This window comes from Canis lupus, chromosome 10 (genome assembly GCF_003254725.2).
Source record: "Canis lupus dingo isolate Sandy chromosome 10, ASM325472v2, whole genome shotgun sequence".
In the NCBI taxonomy this organism is placed as follows: Eukaryota; Metazoa; Chordata; class Mammalia; order Carnivora; family Canidae; genus Canis; species Canis lupus.
The window spans coordinates 42292673-42311318 of NC_064252.1; the positions used below are offsets into that span (position 1 = coordinate 42292673).

General features: G+C 44.6%; 1 protein-coding gene across 1 annotated transcript in view; it reads left to right on the forward strand.

Moving 5' to 3' along the window:
• The first annotated feature begins 12148 nt into the window (after positions 1–12148).
• The window catches only part of RFX8 (regulatory factor X8), a 64797-nt gene continuing 58299 nt past the window's right edge, over positions 12149–18646 (forward strand). Inside the window, 1 exon segment of the mRNA XM_025463809.3 lies at positions 12149–12294. The gene's annotated coding sequence lies outside the window, so the exon portion shown is untranslated.

An 18646-nucleotide genomic window follows, 5' to 3' on the forward strand; every position in this document is an offset into this window, starting at 1 on the left:
AGGAGGTCACTGTTAAAAGAAGTGGAAGCCAGCACCCTCAGCAGTTAACAGAAAGATACACAATGAAAACAGGGACAGAATCTCTATTTCACTGTCTATACAACCACGTGGGACTCCCTGGGCCCCCAGCTTCCTCCAAAACATCTGATGATTTCATGGTTTATTTTTAAACTTGTGTATTGTCCAAAGCTACTGTAAGTCATAGCTGTTGCCCATCTCATCCTCAAAACTGAATGGATGCACTCCTCAGTGGGATCCTGTCAGCCCTTCCTCCCTCGCCTAGTCTTTGGGGTGCACAAAAGTCACTTGACCATCAACCTGTATTGTGAATGTTCCTCTCATTCCTGGCAAAGCTGCTTTATCCAGGAAGAAGAGTTGCCTTTGTTGGATTTGAGGAACTCTCTTCCTCGTGTAAGACAAATAGTTTTTTTTCAGCAATGTGAGAGCTGAGTCTGGGAGCCATTGTTTAAGCTTTCCTGTGCTGGGTTTTGTGATAAATTGAGACTTTTGTTTTGTTTTGTTTTTCTTCCTTGCAGAGGAAGTCAAATGCAGCAGGCCTCTTAACGGTGGGCTATATCTGATGTGTCAAAGGCAACAAAGTCAGGAAGGTCAAGTGATGGCTCCTAGGATGGGTCCAAGCAAAAATACCACCTCCACCTTATGAAACAGAAAATATTATGCTAAAGAAAACAATGCAAGAAATGGTCCTTTTAAGAAACACAAAACTCAAGTTCCTTATCATCCCTTTCTAGAGGACATTTCTCATTACCTTAGTCTTTTAGCAACTGCTTATTCGGCACCTACCAGTACCTGTCCAGCACTGTGCTTGCTAGTCAGTCCCCGCCTTAAGGAGCTCACTATGTAGAGGAAGGACAGCTGAGCACACGAAGTGTTAAAGCCCAGCATAAACGATGGAATTCAGCCCTGGGAGTATAGGAGGGGAGAACTCCCCCATTTAAATTGGTTGAAGAAGAGAAGGTCTGGAAAGGTTTCCAGGACAAGAAGAAATTAAGCTGAAATAGGCCGACAGAAGTTAGCCAGGAGAAGATAAACAGAAACGTAGAGATTCCAGACAGAAAGAATAGGTTGTGCAAAGGCACTGGGACATGCAAATGTGCAGCTCCTCAAGGAACTAGGAGTTCTATGCTTTGGGGAGGTGAGCAGAATGAGGCTAGAGAATCAGATATTCAAATGTACATAATTTCCATATGAATATTTGAAACTATAGGCTTATACCTACAGAGATGGAAAATCCTCAGGTGTGTGGTTACATCACTGCAGCCATTTTTTGGGAAACGGAGGATCCAGAGTATGACAGAAATGTGAATGATAGCAAAACTTTAGGTCACAAATTTAGTTGCACTACAAATTGCAACCATACGATCTTGAGCAAACTGCTTAATTCTGAGGAATGGGTTTTGTTTTGTTTTTCGTTTTACCTACAAAATAATAAGAATATTCTTAAATGGATGGACAGGACTGTGTTTTACAAGCTTTGTGAGCAAATATGATGTAATGGTAATAACTGTGCTAGGGATTAGCATTTTTACTATTACAATGTTCATCTTTAGCACAAGATTTCCTTTGTCTTCCCAGCCTCCCACATGACAAGAGACAGAAAGAAAGGAAGGCTAGAGAAGATACAGCAGAGTGGGTCAGAGGGAAGGGGCAGACTCTAGGATCTCAGAGGTGCTGGGGGCCACTGACAAGAGTAAAGGATGAGAAGGAAGGTGCATGTGGGTTTTTGGCTGGGCTGCACAAAGGTCAGGAAGGGGAAGTGGCTAATTGCGTGGTGGGTAAATAAAAAGGGAGTCTGTGAATCAACATTCTTTGATTCTCAGCATATTTCTGGAGCAGTTATGATCACACTCATTTTATTTTTATTATTTCTTTTTGACAAAACTTCCAGAGCAAGAAAATCTCAAACTGATATTTTCAGTTTTCATAGTGCTTTTTCATGCACAGCTAAAACATGAGTTCAAGTGCTAGCAAAGAGGAAAGTCAAAGAAAATTCATTTGCATATCAGAATGCTGAATGTATAAAATATGACTGCATATGTATTTTTAATTTCCTGTCATACCTCTCCTTGGATAGAACCAAACTCTGACTTATATCCTGCTTCCATAAGAAGGCCCCAGCTGTGTGCAATTGTGGGAAGGAGGAGTGGGAGCTGAGCCTTCACCCAGAGTTCCAAGGAACCAGAACTGTTTCTGTAGCCTCCAGCTCACACCACAGTCAGAGATGCTGCCCCTGTAGAAGAGTGAGGTGTGCTCAGAAGGGCTACCCCTTTCTCTTCTCTGGGTATGTGGCAGTTGGTGGTTGGGGCTATGGGGAAGGAGAGAAGAAAAAAGAAAAGTGGACAAAGGAAGCAGAAGACAAGGACACTAAACTTCCTTTTTGCTAAACATCTAGAAACCACTAGTTGAACAGCAGCCTACACTTCCTGGACAGCCCACAAGAGCTCATTCTGTGATATAGAGCAATACCAGTGTTTCCCAAACTGACTTCCATGGAACCAGTATCCTTCAAGATGTTTTTCAGGCAGTGGTAATCAGTGCTATGTAAAAACAGACAAATGGGGAGGAAGTGGGAATCTGTAGATGATTAAACTTGGAAACACTAAGTTAAATGAAGTTAAATAGGCTTATTATCTACTGCAGCTCTTTCAACATAATACATCTGTGAATCAAGATGAAAATATAGTACTTGGGGGATCCCTGGGTGGCGCAGCGGTTTGGTGCCTGCCTTTGGCCCAGGGCGCGATCCGGGAGACCCTGGATCGAATCCCACGTCGGGCTCCCGGTGTATGGAGCCTGCTTCTCCCTCTGCCTGTGTCTCTGCCTCTCTCTCTGTGTGACTATCATAAATAAATAAAAATTAAAAAAAAAAAGAAAAAAGAAAATATAGTACTTGGGAGTTTCCAAAGAATTTTTTGTATGCATGTGCGGAACACTTAGTTGCAAGAACATTAAACCAGAGTACTAATAATTGCATATCAACAAAATACTTGTGCTAATTATACTGTTAACATATTATGTTTGTATATCCCACATGTTGAAGAAGGTTTTAGGCAGATCGGAAACTAGCATGTGCATATGTGTGTGTGTGTGTGTGTGTGTGTGTCTATATGTGTATAAGTGTTTTTTATGTCTTTTATGTATCATCTCCCAGAATACAACTTCAAATATATATATATAAACGTTTTATTATGAATAATTCTTTTTAAAAAATATTTGAGAGAGAGCACATAAACGGGAGTGGGGACAGGGGCAAAGGGATAAGCAGACTCCTTGCTAAGCAGGGAGCCTGACATAGGGCTTGATCCCAGGACCCTGGGATCATGACCTGAGCCAGAGGCAGATGCTTAATCAACTGAGCCACCCAGGTGCCCCCATTATAGACAACTCAAACACGTGAAGGTGGAGAGAGTATAACGAACTCCCTCAACTCCGTGGCCTGGCTTCAGCGATCATCAGCACCTGCCAATCTCATCTATCTTCCCCTCTTTTCCTCCACACTCCTGCAATGGGTTAAAGAAAATCTCAGACATCCTCTCATTTCATCTGTAAATCTTTGAATGTATATCTCTAAAAACAGATAAGGATTCTCTTTACAAGCATAACCATAATAATATCACAATGCCAAAAATTTCAAAATAACTGACATCATTTTAACTATTTCTTTTCCAGGAAAGTTGTAAAATAGGCAACAGTCAAAAGTTTACTGAGTACTTATTATGTGCTGGACACTGAGCTAAAGGCTTTATCGACTTTCTTTTTGCCTCACAGTTATACTGGGTGGTAGCTACTTTACTGCCCATTTTGTAACCAAGGAAACTGCAACCTAGACTCCCCCCTGGGGGGTCATTAAGCCGGTTCCCATGTGCTCTGCTGCTTAGGGGCTGTGAGACTTTAGGACAAAGTCACTTCACATCTCTTCTAGTCTCATTTTCCTCCCTGTGAGGCAAACAGCACTATGCTCCTCTAGTGGACTTACAATCATGTATAAGACCCTGGGGAGGACTGCTCTCTTTTGCACGTGCTGGGTACAAGGGAGAAAAATCTATATTTCAGTCCAAACTGCTAAAGTGAGTTCAGTATAATGATTCAGCCCATCCTCTGAGATCATGCCCAGTCTCCTTAAAGAAACATGATTTATTTCTATTTCCCTCCCCTGTTTTTTCCCCCAAGATGGCCCCACCCCACATGGGGAAAAGAGGTGGCTTACTGTGTGGGAGAACCACAGAACTCATGGCTTAAGCCCAGGCACTCTTCAGAATGGAAAAGAGCAAGAAACAGTTGCACAAAGTCAGCAGGCATAAACCTGCCCTATTCCAGGCAAACCCCACCCAACATGGCCCTTCTCAGGCCTTGTTGTCTTCTTCCCTGGCCCCCAGCACACAAAGACAATGCCCCGGTCTTCGTGGGTGTTGCCCACTAGTGGCAGCATGGCCAGTATCTGAGCTGGTATCTAACCGGTATCTAACCATGACTGAGGTTAGACCTAAGTCACCCTCCCTGGAGGACTTGTGCCCTTCTACGACTGAGGGCTTTGTGGGCCCCTGAGATCTCACTCTGTCTTCATTGTTCCCTGCCACAAGGCCCACCCCGATGGCCTGAGTTGTATGTCCACTCTGAAAAGGTCCCTAGCTAGACTTTCAATCATTATCTAACATGTTCAATCCTACAGAATCTTTTGGGGGTAGCCCTATTTTCATTTCTATGTCTCTGTCAGAAACAGTGATTGTTGCGGGAACCATTGCTATGTGCCCTCACTCTCCCAGGCCCTGGCATGCACATGGCTCATAGAGGTGCTTCATAAATATATACTGAGTGAAAGGCTCAAATCTAGCCCTCCCTCTGCTTAGCCATGATACACCAAGGATACTTCGAAATGGCCACCTCAAGGTTGGTGTGGGAGCACCCTGCTTCTCTCAGAATCCTCACTGAAAAAATAAATGATGAGTATTAGAAACACGTCTATTTGTTCCAAGAAAAGGAAATCCACTGAAACTAACTCACATGAAAAGGTAGTCTGTTGAGAACACAGAGGAATCTTGCAGAGCTCCATTTCAGGAGGGACAGCAGAGTCACTTGGGAACTAGAAGGTGATCAAGTATCTACCCTCTCCAGCCTTCCCTGGCTCCGTGGTCTCTCACCTCAGCTCCTGGCTCATCTGCTTCCTCTGCAGGCTTCTAAGAAGTGTTACAAACTGAGTGGTCTGGCTGGAGAATTATTAGAGGCAGGTGGGAGAGGTATGACCTGGACCACTCAGCTGCATCCAGGTGTGGATGAAAGGTGCTGGCACAGTGATGGCATGTGAATTGTATTTGAGAAAGATGATCTCGACAACTGTTTGCATTGTGGACTAGCTCTCTGGGGTCTTCATATTGGTGGTTTGTTACCCAGGTGAAAACAAGCTTCTAGTCATAAAATCTTTAGGCATCTAGTGAGATATGTTTACTTTTGTCCTGTAACAAAGCATATAGACAGATGCCCTTTATAAAGCACTCTCCTTGCCTCTCTCTGCTTGGGTATTCCAATTCCTACTTAGCAGAAGGGGGTCACACAACCAGTTGAAAGGCAGTGTGCTATCCTTTAGCTGCTCTCAGAAAGATGTGTCAAGTGTGTTTTGTTTGGGGATGCTTTAGTGAAATTCATTTCAGGGTGAGGATAGCATGAGAGAATTTCGCAAGCAACTAGCTATTGGAGTATGTTTTTACCAAAGAATAATATGAACTGTAAGGAAAGATGAAGGTTTGTCACACCAGAAAGTTATCTAATGCTACCATTTTAAAACTGCTTTTAAGAATAATTCCCCCCCAAAAAAAACTCCTCCACACTCATAAAAATCTTTATGATTTTTAATCATAGTATTTACACAAACCCAAACTAATTGCAATAGAGTGCCTTTGCTCATTCTCTTAGAAAATTATTAATCAAATTAGGATGTGATTTACAATTTTGCACACAATTATGATTTGAACAAGTGCCTTTTGAGGTTGCGTAACAGTTTAACTAGGATGACTTAATTCTTACGGTTCCTTTGCAAAAAAAAAAAAAAAAAAAAGGAAACCACTTTTCCACTTTGTGTTTACTTGGTTTTCTACCGGACTTCAGAAAAATCCCATTTTTAATGTGGCAAGATTTCAAATGTATTCCTCTACACATTATTATTTATGAGCATTCTATGATGAATGAAGCCTGTTCCCTTTCATTCCATACATTCTCAGAGTTCCTCTGCAGATAATACTGTTTGTTATACCACATGTGGCCAGCCTTTCACATGACCTGTGCAAAACTGGGGAGGGGCAAGACTGTGGATCAGTAGAAATTAACCTCTACAGAAATGGTGCTCCAAATCATGGGTTTCAGATCAAGAAATAGTAGAGATTTGCTTTGTGTGGAGTTTCTTTCCTAGCGCATTCATGCCTGTGAGTGTGATGTACCCAATCAATTTCAGATACTCCGTAGGTGAATCCAGGCCAATGAAAAATTTAACATGTGATAGCAATTTGGAATCTCTCCAATGAGACTGTTTTGCTCCAGTATAGTTTAAAAGTCTCCATGGCTTATTGGTTTAGAGGCCAGTGATCTTCGAAAGTCTCTTTCAGGTGAAAATGAAACATGCAGTTGTCTGTTCTCTGTAATGCTCTGTCCGTGCAGATACTAACTACATTCCACATTCTTGACCAAATGCATTATACTCATTAGCTTTATTTAAAAATACATCTATTGCCTGAAGACACCTGGTACATCCACAAAGTGAATAATTGTAAGAATTGAATGAAATTAAGCACCCCAGATAGATGTTTCTGTGCAAGAATAAGGCACAGCTGGTGTGCCCTTTTAGAAGGTGAAGTAAGACTAATTGGATAATCTAGCAACCAATTAGACTGAAGTAGGCAAAAGAGGTCACTGTTCAACTAAAAGAGTTATATTCTATGGCAGAGGGAGAAAAAGCTTATTGTGCATATGATATGAAAAATTGGAATTCTGTTTGATATGAACCTTAAAATTTCTTTTCCCTGAGATGACATAGGACATTAGTAGTCAGATGCTGAACCTGAATTAGAGGGATACTGGATTTTTCAGGTACAAGAGCATATACATGGGTCTGGCTAACTCATCAGTGAGTGCCACAAAAGGAAGTTTCTTGTTACATCAGTTGCAATTAAATGTTCTTTGTTTTTATTTGTTTGTTTTTAAAGATTTTATTTATTTATTCATGATAGACACAGAGAGAGAGAGAGAGAGACAGAGACACAGGCAGAGGGAGAAGCAGGCTCCATGCCGGGAGCCCGATGTAGGACCAATCCCGGGATTCCAGGATCATGCCCTGGGCCAAAGGCAGGCACTAAACCGCTGAGCCACCCAGGGATCCCCCTAAGTGTTCTTTGAAAATAAGATGAAGGGATCCCTGGGTGGCGCAGTGGTTTGGCACCTGCCTTTGGCCCAGGGCGCGATCCTGGAGACCCGGGATCGAATCCCACGTCAGGCTCCCGGTGCATGGAGCCTGCTTCTCCCTCTGCCTGTGTCTCTGCCTCTCTCTCTCTCTCTCTCTCTCTGTGACTATCATAAATAAATAAAAAAAAATTTTAAAAAAAAGAAAATAAGATGAAAAAAAAGAAGATTAATTTTAGATCTAATTCTACTCTGCAGTCTATGTGGCTATATGCTCCGCCCAGATGAAAGCCTTAATTAACACTGCTAGTAAGAGTCACATGCAGAGATAGATATCTTTTGCACATTTAGCACTGTGCATATACTGTGAAGGCATACACTGTGAAGAAGTCTAAGAATGTTATTATATTAGCATGCACCTACTCAGAGTCTGCATTTGTAAGAGGGCTGGTCAAACACCAGCTGTCAGCTGTCATAGATGAAATTAGCTGGTCCTTTGGGTGGAGGGTGTGAAATCGACCCCATGGCCTCATGTCTGTAGTCCTCTAACCAACTAGCCTCAACAGCTCTGGAGCAAGGCAAACTAATGTTTGCAATTCATTGTATCTAATACTTGATATAGTAAACAGCAGAGACCCCTGGTCAACCAGAAGGTCACGGTGCTCCATTATATTTCCAAGATCTGTTCCAGTGCCTGGTACTGACTGGGGCAAAGTAAATATGCAAATCTCACATAATCATCGGTGACATAGTAAGACCTCAAGCTGGACCTAACAAGTTGAGCCTAATAAGAGTAGGCTCTTCTCTTGGTTATTTCCAGTCTCTGTGGAAATGAGTGAGCCTCTTGGGAAGTTTCTTGGGTGGCAAGGAGCCACATGCAGCTACCTGCATGAAGAATGGAAGGGGCCATACTCTCAGTTTCCACCAGCCACTGAGAAGGCCCTGCCCCCACTGCAGGAGGCCCAGGATGTGAGCCGTCAGGGCAAAGCAAAGTCAATGAAGCAGCCTAGCAGGGCTCCCACCCATGGTCCTGAGACACCTACCACTTCTCTAGAAACAACCAGAGAAAAAGGACTGAACTCCAGAGAGCTTCCTTGGAGAACCTTCTATATCATGTCACCTGGTTGTTTCCTCTCGCCTCCTGCTAGTTTTTCATCACAATTACCATTCAGCTTTCCCTATTCAGCAGTGTCCTGGCACTGCTTGAAGTTTAGATGCTGCCAATCTGCTTCTTACCCACACAGTCAGCCTCCTATCATTGCCAGGTCATGAAGGAGTCCCTCCACATGCTGTTCCCCTTGGCATCTGGCCTGAGAGGGGCTGATGTAGTGTCAAGTGTCCCCTACTGGATGGCTTTTTAAAGCCACCAGCCCTGAACAAGGAAATTCAGCTGAAAAGATAAAGAGGGCAAACCTCGGCATCCATCCCTTGTTTATAAGTCCTTTCCACTTTACTGCCCACCGCTACCCCCTCCCCTAGAAAAAAACCCTTGCCAAGTTTTCAGAACTAGGCTGATTCCTGGTGTGGCTCCCCAAAGTGGAACCAGATGCCATATGGGGTTGGCTCCAGTGACCTGGCCATACTTCAAGGCTCAGGCTCTTTAATGAATGTCCTGCGATCTGTCCTCTGGAACTGCTTTTGGAGCCTTGTCCCTGGTACCCTGATGATTGTGTCCCCACTAAAGGGAGAATGCCAGCCCTGGAGACTTCTGATATACCCCAACAACTACTTTTTTTTTAAATTATTTTTAAGTAGACTCAATGCCCAGCTTGGAGCCCAAAGTGGAGCTTGAACTCATGACCCTGAGATCAAGACCCGAGCTGAGACCAAGAGTTGGACACCTAACTGACTTAGCCACCCAGATGCCCACCCCCCCACCCCCAAACTACTTTCTAATGCTGTCACATGGAAGGCAGTCATTGCTGTTTGTTGTGAAACTCTGCCCTGCTTCTAAAAGTGGTTCTTCTGGGACACCCAGGTGGCTCAACGGTTGAGTGTCTGCCTTCAGCTCAGGGCATGTTTCTGGTCTGGAGATCAAGTCCCACATTGGGCTCCCTGCATGTAGCCTACTTCTCTCTATGTCTATGTCTCTGCCTCTTTCTCTTTGTTTCTCATGACTAAATTAATAAAATCTTAAAAAAAAAGTAAAAGTGGTTCTCCAAATGTGTTCACCTGGTGCTAGTGGTGGGGGTGGGGTATCTTTTTTTTTACCTTTCTTTTTTTTAAGTAGGCCCCATGCCTAGTGTGGAGCGCAAGATGGGGCTTGAACTCACGACCCCAAGATCAAGACACAAGCTGAGATTAAGAGTTGGACATTTAAAAAAAAAAAAAAAAGAGTTGGAAAAAAAAAAAAATAAATAAAAAAAAAAAGAGTTGGACACTTAATGGCCTGAGCCACCCAAGCACCCTGGAGTATCTTTTTTTTGAGCCAGATTTTTAAAAATTGTGGTCAGATATGCATAACATAAAATTTACCATTTTAGCCAGTTTAAAGTGTATAATTCAGTGGCATTAAATACATTTACGTTGTGAAACTTTTGCCATTATTAATCTCCAGAAACTTTTCCTTATCCCAGACTGAAACTTTGTACTCATTAAACTACGTCTCCCATTTCTCTTCCCCCAGCCCCCGGTAACCACCATTCTTTCTCTATGAGTTTGACTATGCTAAGTACCTTATATAAGGGGAATCATCTTTTGGTGACTGGCTTATTTCTTTTAGCAAATGCCTTCAAGGTTCATCCATGTTGTAGCATGTAATAAAATTTCATTCCTTTTAAAGGCTGAATAATATTCCATTGTTTATGTAAACACAAATACCGCATTTTGTTTATCCATTCAACCATTGATGGACATTTGGGTTGCTTCTACCTTTTGGCTCTTGCGAATAATACTGCTATGAATAGGGATATAAATTATAAATATCTGTTTGAGTCTCTGCTTTCAGTTCTTCTGGGTACTGAAGGGATTCAGAACAAATCTCCCCAAAATGTGCCACTTCAGCATGTGGTCTATTTTGAGCTGAAGGCAATTGAGACCCTGCAGGCTCAAGAGAAAATCCTGCCCCTCCCCTAACTACCTAGAAGAATCTAAATTGGGGCTCTTTCCCCAGTAAAGTTACTACCAGAGATAAATTTTATCTGAGTGACCCATCCTTATGTCAAGGCAAACACCTAATTACCAAACATTTGCCTCTTTCCTTATGGTCCTGTGAATTGCCCTGTTCCCCTTTGAAGCCCTAGGCCCCTATCATTCCTCAGCGCAGGATGGCATATTTCCCTTCTTTTACCTTTCTGTCTTTACAGCTCTCATGTATATGGGGTTCCCGTACATATAAAATTAAATTTGTTTTTCTCTGTTAATCTGTCTGATGTAAATTTAATTCTTAAACCAGCCATAAGAATCTTTGAAGGTAAAGGAAAATTTTTCCACCCCAACAATACATACCCAGGAAGTGGAACTGATGGATATGTTGATTGTTTTTAATTTTTTGAGAAACCACCTGTATTTATAGCAGCTGCACCATTTTACATTCCCACCAGCCATGAATAAGGTTCTAGTTTTTCACATCTTCATGAACAGTTGTTATTTTCTTGGTTTTATTTCTTGTTTTTAATAATAGCAATCCCAATGAGTATGGAGTGGTATCTCATAGTGATTTTGATTTGCATTTCTCTAATGGCCAGTGATGTTTATCATCTTTCCATGTGTTTATTAGCCATTTCTATATCTTCTCCAAAAGAAGATATTTCTTTATCTTCTTTTGGAGATTTCTATATCTATAGACATTTCTATATCTTCTTTTGGAGAAGATATTCAAGTCCTTTGCCCATTTTCCAGTTGGGCTGTTTTATTGTTGTTGTTGTTGTTGAGTTATGAAGTGTATTTTTAACCTAGATGAAGAAATCTTTATGAGAGGACTTTTAAGCAGTCAGCAGCCAAAGTAACAGTTGCCTGAATGAACTCTTCATGCCACAGGCCCTGTGGCCCATATTTGGTCACTTAATACTTAAAACAACCACACAATTCCTAGTAAGTGAAGTAAGGTTGGGAGAGAGTCAGCAGTTGGACATCACCTATCAGTGACATGAACATCTAGCTCCTGAGGGCAGGGACTGCCGGAGGTTTGGGGGATCATTGGCTGCAGGTTTGAGGGGAGGGTCACTCCAGGGCAGCTGTTCTCAACGTGAGCCACCACTGGAGTAATCTGGGGTCAGCCTCTCTAAAGTCCTGATGTCGGCTCCTCAAACCTCCCAGGACCAGTGGTTCTCAGCCTGCACACCAGCAGCACTAACCTCCTGGGGAGCCACCCCCCCCCCCAGACCAATGACAGCAGAACTCGGGTTGGCGCCCGGGCGGCAGTGTCTCTGGGAGCTGCTCAGGGAACTCCAGAGCGCAGGCAGGTGGAGGGCGCGGCTGGCCACGGCTGCTGTGACCGCGTCTGAAACTTAGACGTTGGTTTTGGTCTGTTGCTTCCCCGTTTGTTTGATGCGTGGGTGGCGCGGCGGGCAGCGCGCCTTCGTCCTTCTGTCCTTCCATCTTCTGACCCCGGGGCAGGCGAGCCCGTGCCCCCCACCCCTGCCCGTAACCCACCCTCCTCAGGGCGCAGGGCACGCCCGAGCAGGCTCCAAAGGGCACCCCGGGGCTCTGGTCCCCGCGTGCCCCCGCGCCCCCCAGCCCCCGCGCGGCCCCCGCGGCCCCCCCGCGCCCCCCGCGCCCCCCGCGCGCCCCGCTCTAAAGTAAACACCGAGGAGCGCGGCGGCCCGACGGGTGCAGCGCGGCCGCCCCCTGCCCGGAGCGACGGCCGGTCGCAGCCACGGCGGAGGAGGGGCCGGTCTCTGCGGCGGGCGGCGCGGGCCCGCGGGGCCTGCACGGCGGCGTCGTCCAGTGGTGAGCGGCCCGGGCGCCTCCCCACCGCGCCGGGCGTAGGGCAGGGCTGGGGGGCGCCGCGGCCCCGGGGGTGGAGGACCGGGCGGCCCGGGGGGCGGGGCCTGGGCCGGCGGCGCCGGGAGCCCCGGAGAGAGGCCGGGAAGGGCCGTGGTTCACGCCCCGGAGCGGCGCAGGGGACGGGCCCGCGGGCGCGCACACCCCGCGAAGGCCTCCTGGGGGGCTCCCCGTGGGGCTTCCCCGTGGTCGCCCCCACCGGCTCTTACACCTACGTCTGAAGGCGCGTGCGCCTCGACCAGGAGAGGAAACGTTTCCCCTTGGTATGAGATCCAGAATGGGATGTTTTCTGACTTAAAGCAAAGCCATTTTTAGCTTTAACAATGCATTCCACGTTGTTTGTGAAATTCGCGTCTGGCTATTTAAATAGGGACAGAAAAACTGGAAAGAAAAATATCATTAGCCCTTGGGACTGATGAACTCATGGGTTTGTAGCTTTTCGTAAATAGGAAAATAATTGAAACCAGTCTTCTAAAATCTAAAACCTAAGTTTCATAAGGTGAACAAATAGCAGATATCTGATGACTTTTTAAAAAGGTTTTAGGGAATATTTCTCAGGGAAGACTTACTGAAAAAGTCATGTGAGCAAAATAGAAAAATGAAGGGCGCGTTTGTGATTATAATGTGAAAAGGCCTAAAGTGTTACCCTGCGTGTTCCTCTAAGAGAAAATTTTTGATGTAGTCTGTCTTGCATAAGAGAGAAACGATAAAAAAAAAATGCATATTAGAGGACACACAAAGTTTTCAGAATACCACGGAGCAGTGCTCTCTTTCCTTTATACTCAATATCTCAGATCCCTCAGCAGAGTGGCTCCTTCTTAGAAGAAAGAACTATGAGGATGCCTTTGTGAACTATTCCAGGTCACTCTTTAGTAAATTAGAGTTTCTGGGATTTGCATTATATTCAGAGACTTAAAAATCATTAGAGATTTAAAAATACCTAGACACCCTCCTAAAGTCGTCTATGAACAGGCACAATGCAGGCTATCCACAGTGCAGCTGCCCTAAATCACTTAGGATGGTGTAGACCATTTCAGCTGTAAGCGGAACTAATTCAAGTCCTAGGCCATGAATTCCTACCTCCCTACAAGCCTCTAAAACACAGGGTAATGCTCTTCAGGTTGGGGGAGGAGATGGAGCAATGAAAGTGAGGGGGGCTTAGCCTCCTGCGGAGGGCTGCTCTTTAGTCATCCAGCCTATGAAGTAGAATGATGAACAGATCACTGGGGGCAGCCCTGGTGGCTCAACAGTTTAGCGCCTGCCTTCTGCCCAGGACGTGATCCTGGAGACCTGGGATCGAGTCCCATGTCAGGCTCCCTGCATGGAGTCTGCTTCTGTCTCTCTCTCTCTCTCTCTCTCTCTCTCTCTCTGTGTGTCTCTATGAATAAACAAATTAAAAAAAAAAACAGATCATTGGTACTGATGGTTTTAACATTGGCGTTAAAAATACAGCACCAACCACTTCACACCCATTAGTATAGCCATTATCAAGCAAACAAAAATAGAAAATAAGTGTTGTCAGTGATGTGGAGAAATTGGAGCCCTTGTGCACTATTGGTGGAAATGGAAAATGGTGCAGCCATTATGGAAAACAGTATGGCGGTGCCTCAAAGAAAATTAAAAATATAACTACCATATGATCCAGCAGTTCCACTTCTAGGTATTTACCCCAAAGAATTGAAAGCCAGAGACCTGAGCAGATTTTTGCACACCCACATGTATAGCAGCATTGTACACAATAGCCAAAAGACGGAAACAATCCAAGTGTCCAACAACAGATGAATGGATGAGCAAAATGTGATATGTACGTACAATGGACTATTACTCAGGCTTAAAAAATGAAAGAAATTCTGATACATACTACAATACAAATGAAGCTTGAAGACATTATGCTAAATAAAATAAGCCAGTTACAAAAGGACAAATACTGTATGATTCCACTTGTATGAGGTACCTAAAGTAGTCCCCTTCACAGAAGCAGAATGGTGGGAATCAGGGGCTGAGGGAAAGGTAAGGAGGAGTTAGTGTTTAATAGGTACAGAATTTCTTTTGCAAATGGTAAGAGTTCTTGGATGGATGGTAGTGATGGTTGCACAACAATGTGAAGGTGCTTAACGCCACTGATGATACATTTTAAAATGGTAAATTTTGTTATATATATTTACCACAATGAAAAAATACATATATATTTTAAAACACATACACACACAGTAGAGCCACTCAGTTTGTAATCCAGAGCCTTGGCATCCTGGAGGGGGTTAGAAGATGCCCGAGGAAACCAGTTTCCTAGAAGAGTGGCAGTGAGTACTGTTGGGCGAGCTGCCCAGACCTTCTTTCTGAGTGAAAGACCAGAGAGGGGGCTGGTTATTGTCACGTGGGAGGAACATTCCACTTTCAGCATTGCCTCATTACTTCATTTTCCAGTCACCAGTTAGGTCCTCAGCATTCCTTAGAGACCTCAGTGCCACTGTCGTAAACATATGATAAATTCTCCAAGGAGAAAGGTTCTGCAAGGAGCAGGACAGTCTCCAGGAACAGAAGTAATAGACATTTTCTGTTTCACAGGCAAGAAGGATGTAGAAACGGAGAGAGAAGTGGTCGGACCTCGGGGGAGCACAAAGGGATGAAAAGCAATGACTTGACTTCCCCTGCTAGGGAGTGACAGGTCTGACTGTGGCCCTTGGCTTCAGACCTCAGATGAAGCTAGGCATCCTCTAATCCTTCTGCAGGCTGAGCCTGGCTAGAGACCAAAATAACTGTCTCCCGCATATGATATGACTTTTTTCAAATTTCTACAGACTGTTGAAATTAATGAAATGCAAATTTATTTTGAAAGATACAGAATTCATAGGAGCTTTTGATTAGGTTGAATCAAAGAAAAGGTACTACAATTCCCAGCATGTGTAATTCCCAGCATTACGTTTTTCTTTTTTTTTTTTTTTTTTTTTTCATTACGTTTTTCTTTACCATGGAAAGGAGTGCTCAGAAAACGTGAGGATCGCAGGACTAGGTACGTGCGCTCTGACGTTGGCTACTATCAGATTGTGATGGACACATCACTTAAAACAAGGAGAACATCATGAATGTTTTTAAGATCTTAGCAATCAACTTCATCTGGTCACAAGACCTGATGAATACTGCTGTTAGGCAGCTAAGCAAGGAGTTTAGTGAGCTGATTCATTGCTCACGTGTACAGGCCTTATAATCATGACTTCCAAAACACGTTTTGGTGGAACAGTGTAAAACCTTAAGCAATCTCACCTGCCAGTAGTTTGGCCCAGCCCTACTGCCTATATATACCCCCCCCCCACCCCCCCCACCCCCCCCCCCCGTCAGCCTCTCCTTGGGCCCGCATGTTGTTGAAAGTCGAGCTCACTTGCCAGAGGTGTTTCTGGGCTGCCAGTCTGCCCACAAGGATGTGTTTCTTGCTTCCACTGAAGATTTTGGAGGTAGACACTAAAATGACAATGATAAGAGCTTCCATGTGCCAGTAAGTGTACTTACTGCTTGTTTTCTAGTCACAAAAGCTTGGTATCTCAGAGTCAGAAGGAAAGCCTGGCTCTGTGAGGTGCAAAGTCTTGGGTAATACTCATCATAATTTCAAGGGGCACCTGGGTGACTCCATCAGTAGGGCATGTGACTCTTCATCTTGGGGTCATGAGTTTGAGCCCCATGTTGGGTGTAGAGATTATTTTAAAAGAAATAATTTACTTAAAATTCATAGAGGTGCCTGGGTAGCCCAGTGAGTTAAGCATCCAACTCTTTTTTTTTTTTTTTTTTAAGATTTATTTATTCATGAGAGACACGGAGAGAGACAGAGACACAGGCAGAAGGAGAAACAGGCTCCCAGTGGGGAACCTGATTCGGGACTCAGTATGGGATCACGACCTGAGCTGAAGGCAGATGCTCAGCCACTGAGCCACCCAGGTGCCCCAAGCATCTAACTCTCAATTTCGGCACAGGTCATCATCTGAGGGTCATTAGATCAAGGCCCAAGCCAGGCTCAGCATTAGGCAGGGAGTCCACTTGAGATTCTCCCTCCCACTCCCTCTCCTGCCATGCCTACTCCTGTTTGTGCATGCTCTCTCTCTAAAATAAGTACGCTTTTTTAAAAATCATAATCTCCTATGCGTGTGGGGACTAAATGCTGAAACAACCACTGTTTGAGCTGAAGTAAAGTCATGGCCCTGAACAGATGCTCTTACTGGACAAACTAAAACCCTCTTTCAAACCTTCCATTTTTTCCCAGTTAATGTATGCTTCTGCCCACCACAGGCCGGTCTCTGAGATCTGGCTGGGGACTTCGGGGAAACAACCAAAGGCACATGGACGGAAATGGGGTGCAGCCAAGATCAAAGCAGCAAAGTCACCAAGGGGGCAGTGCAAGGCTTAAAACCAGAAAGGCAGCCCTTTGTTTCAGTGTGTGACAGAGAAGACACTCATCATAGACCCTTACTGTTATTCTCATTGATAGTGTTATTTGGCCTTACTTGTGTTCCCAGATAACAGGCAGACTCGGTAATGGCATTTTGAAAGAGAAGGACACAGTTCACAGAGGCCCAGAACAAAGGAAAAAGGGTTCCCAAAAATTTTAACTGGAGTTGTTTTTTTTGTTTTGTTTTTTTAAGATTTTATTTATTCATTCATGAGAGAGAGAGGCAGAGACACAGGCAGAGGGAGAAGCAGGCTCCCTGCAGGGAGCCCGACGTGGGGACTCGATCCCAGGACTCCAGGATCACACCCTGGGCCGAAGGCAGCACTAAACCACTGAGCCATCCGGGCTGCCCTGGAGTTCATTTTTAAGGAGCATTTTGCATGCTTCTTTTTAAAGGAAACCATCCCATGATAAATCAGTAGCAGCTATAAACAAACAACAGTGAGTTTGACCTTAAGTTAACATCTATCACATTTTGCAGCAGCTCCCCAAGTGTAGTGAGCTTTTGTGATACTTTAGGTTTTTCATCTATCAATGAGTAATATCTTAACAAGAGGAATAGAAGTATCACCTACTTGTATGAATTTGCCACTCTGCTCCCCACCAATAGACATCATCCTGTATTCAACATTGAGCCAAATAATTGGTGCTATAGCAGCTATATTTAAACCAGGGTAAAGTATCTCAAGTGGCATGTTCTCACACGATGTAAAGGAGACCCTTGAAAAACCCCCTCCTTGGGCAGGTACTGGGTTGAATAGTGTCCCCCCAAAATACATATCCATCTGGAAGCTCAGAATGTGACCTTATTTGGAAATGGGGCCTTTGCAGATATAATTAAGAACAGATCCTACTGGGTTAGGCTGCCCCCTAAATCCAATCCCTGGTATCCTCATGAGGGGAGAGGACTCTCAGAGAAGAGAAGCCCAGGTGAAGACAGAGGCAGACATAAGTGTGACACATCTATAAGCCAAAGACGTCCAGCGACCACAGAAATTAGGAGAAGAGCATACAACACATTCTCCCTCAGAGCCTCTGGAAGGAACCACCCTTAAGGACATCTTGATTTTTGAATTCTCAGCCTCCAGAACTGGGAGAGAATCAATTTCTATTGCTTTAAGTTGCCTGGCCTGTGGTAATTTGTATACCTCATATTAGGGCCAAAGATTCCCCCACCTTCCCTATGTTGGTTTTTCCTTTTTCTAGGAAGCTGATGGGGTTGACAATTGTGGCTGTGGTCTTTAGCTCTCAGGGAAAGTAAATGTGGGCCTTAGCATTCTTCATCCCAGAAAATAAGCTGTATATCATCAATGAAAAAGGAGAAGATGTATTGGTAAATTCCCTGCTAAACATCCTTCCGTGTTTAAAAATGATATTGGCTTGCTTTGCATATTTCTCTAAAAGGATGAGGAGAACCCTGAGAGTCTTTCCTCAACCAGGAAAGGGAGGATTGTGATCAGATGTCACTATGGACCACACTTTCTTTCTTTTTTCTTTTCTTTTTTAAGATTTTATTTATTTATTGAGATGCGGGGGGGGGGGGGGGCAGAGACACAGGCAGAGGGAGAAACAGGCTCATGCAGAGAGCCCGACATGGGACTCGATCCAGGGTCTCCAGGATCACGCCCTGGGCTGTAGGCGGCGCTAAACCGCTGCGCCACCGGGGCTGCCCTGGACCACACTTTCTGATCTCAGTCTCCCCACTTCTTGCCCCACACACATACCAGTTGCCAGAACAGAGACCTGGCTGTCCCCACAGGGCTGGTTGTGGGCTGTGAGCCAGAGGCAGAGCCCCTTGTTGCCAAGGGGCCGCCACCTGCCCCCAAGTGTGGGAGCACTTGAGCAGAGGCCTGGAGTGCTGCA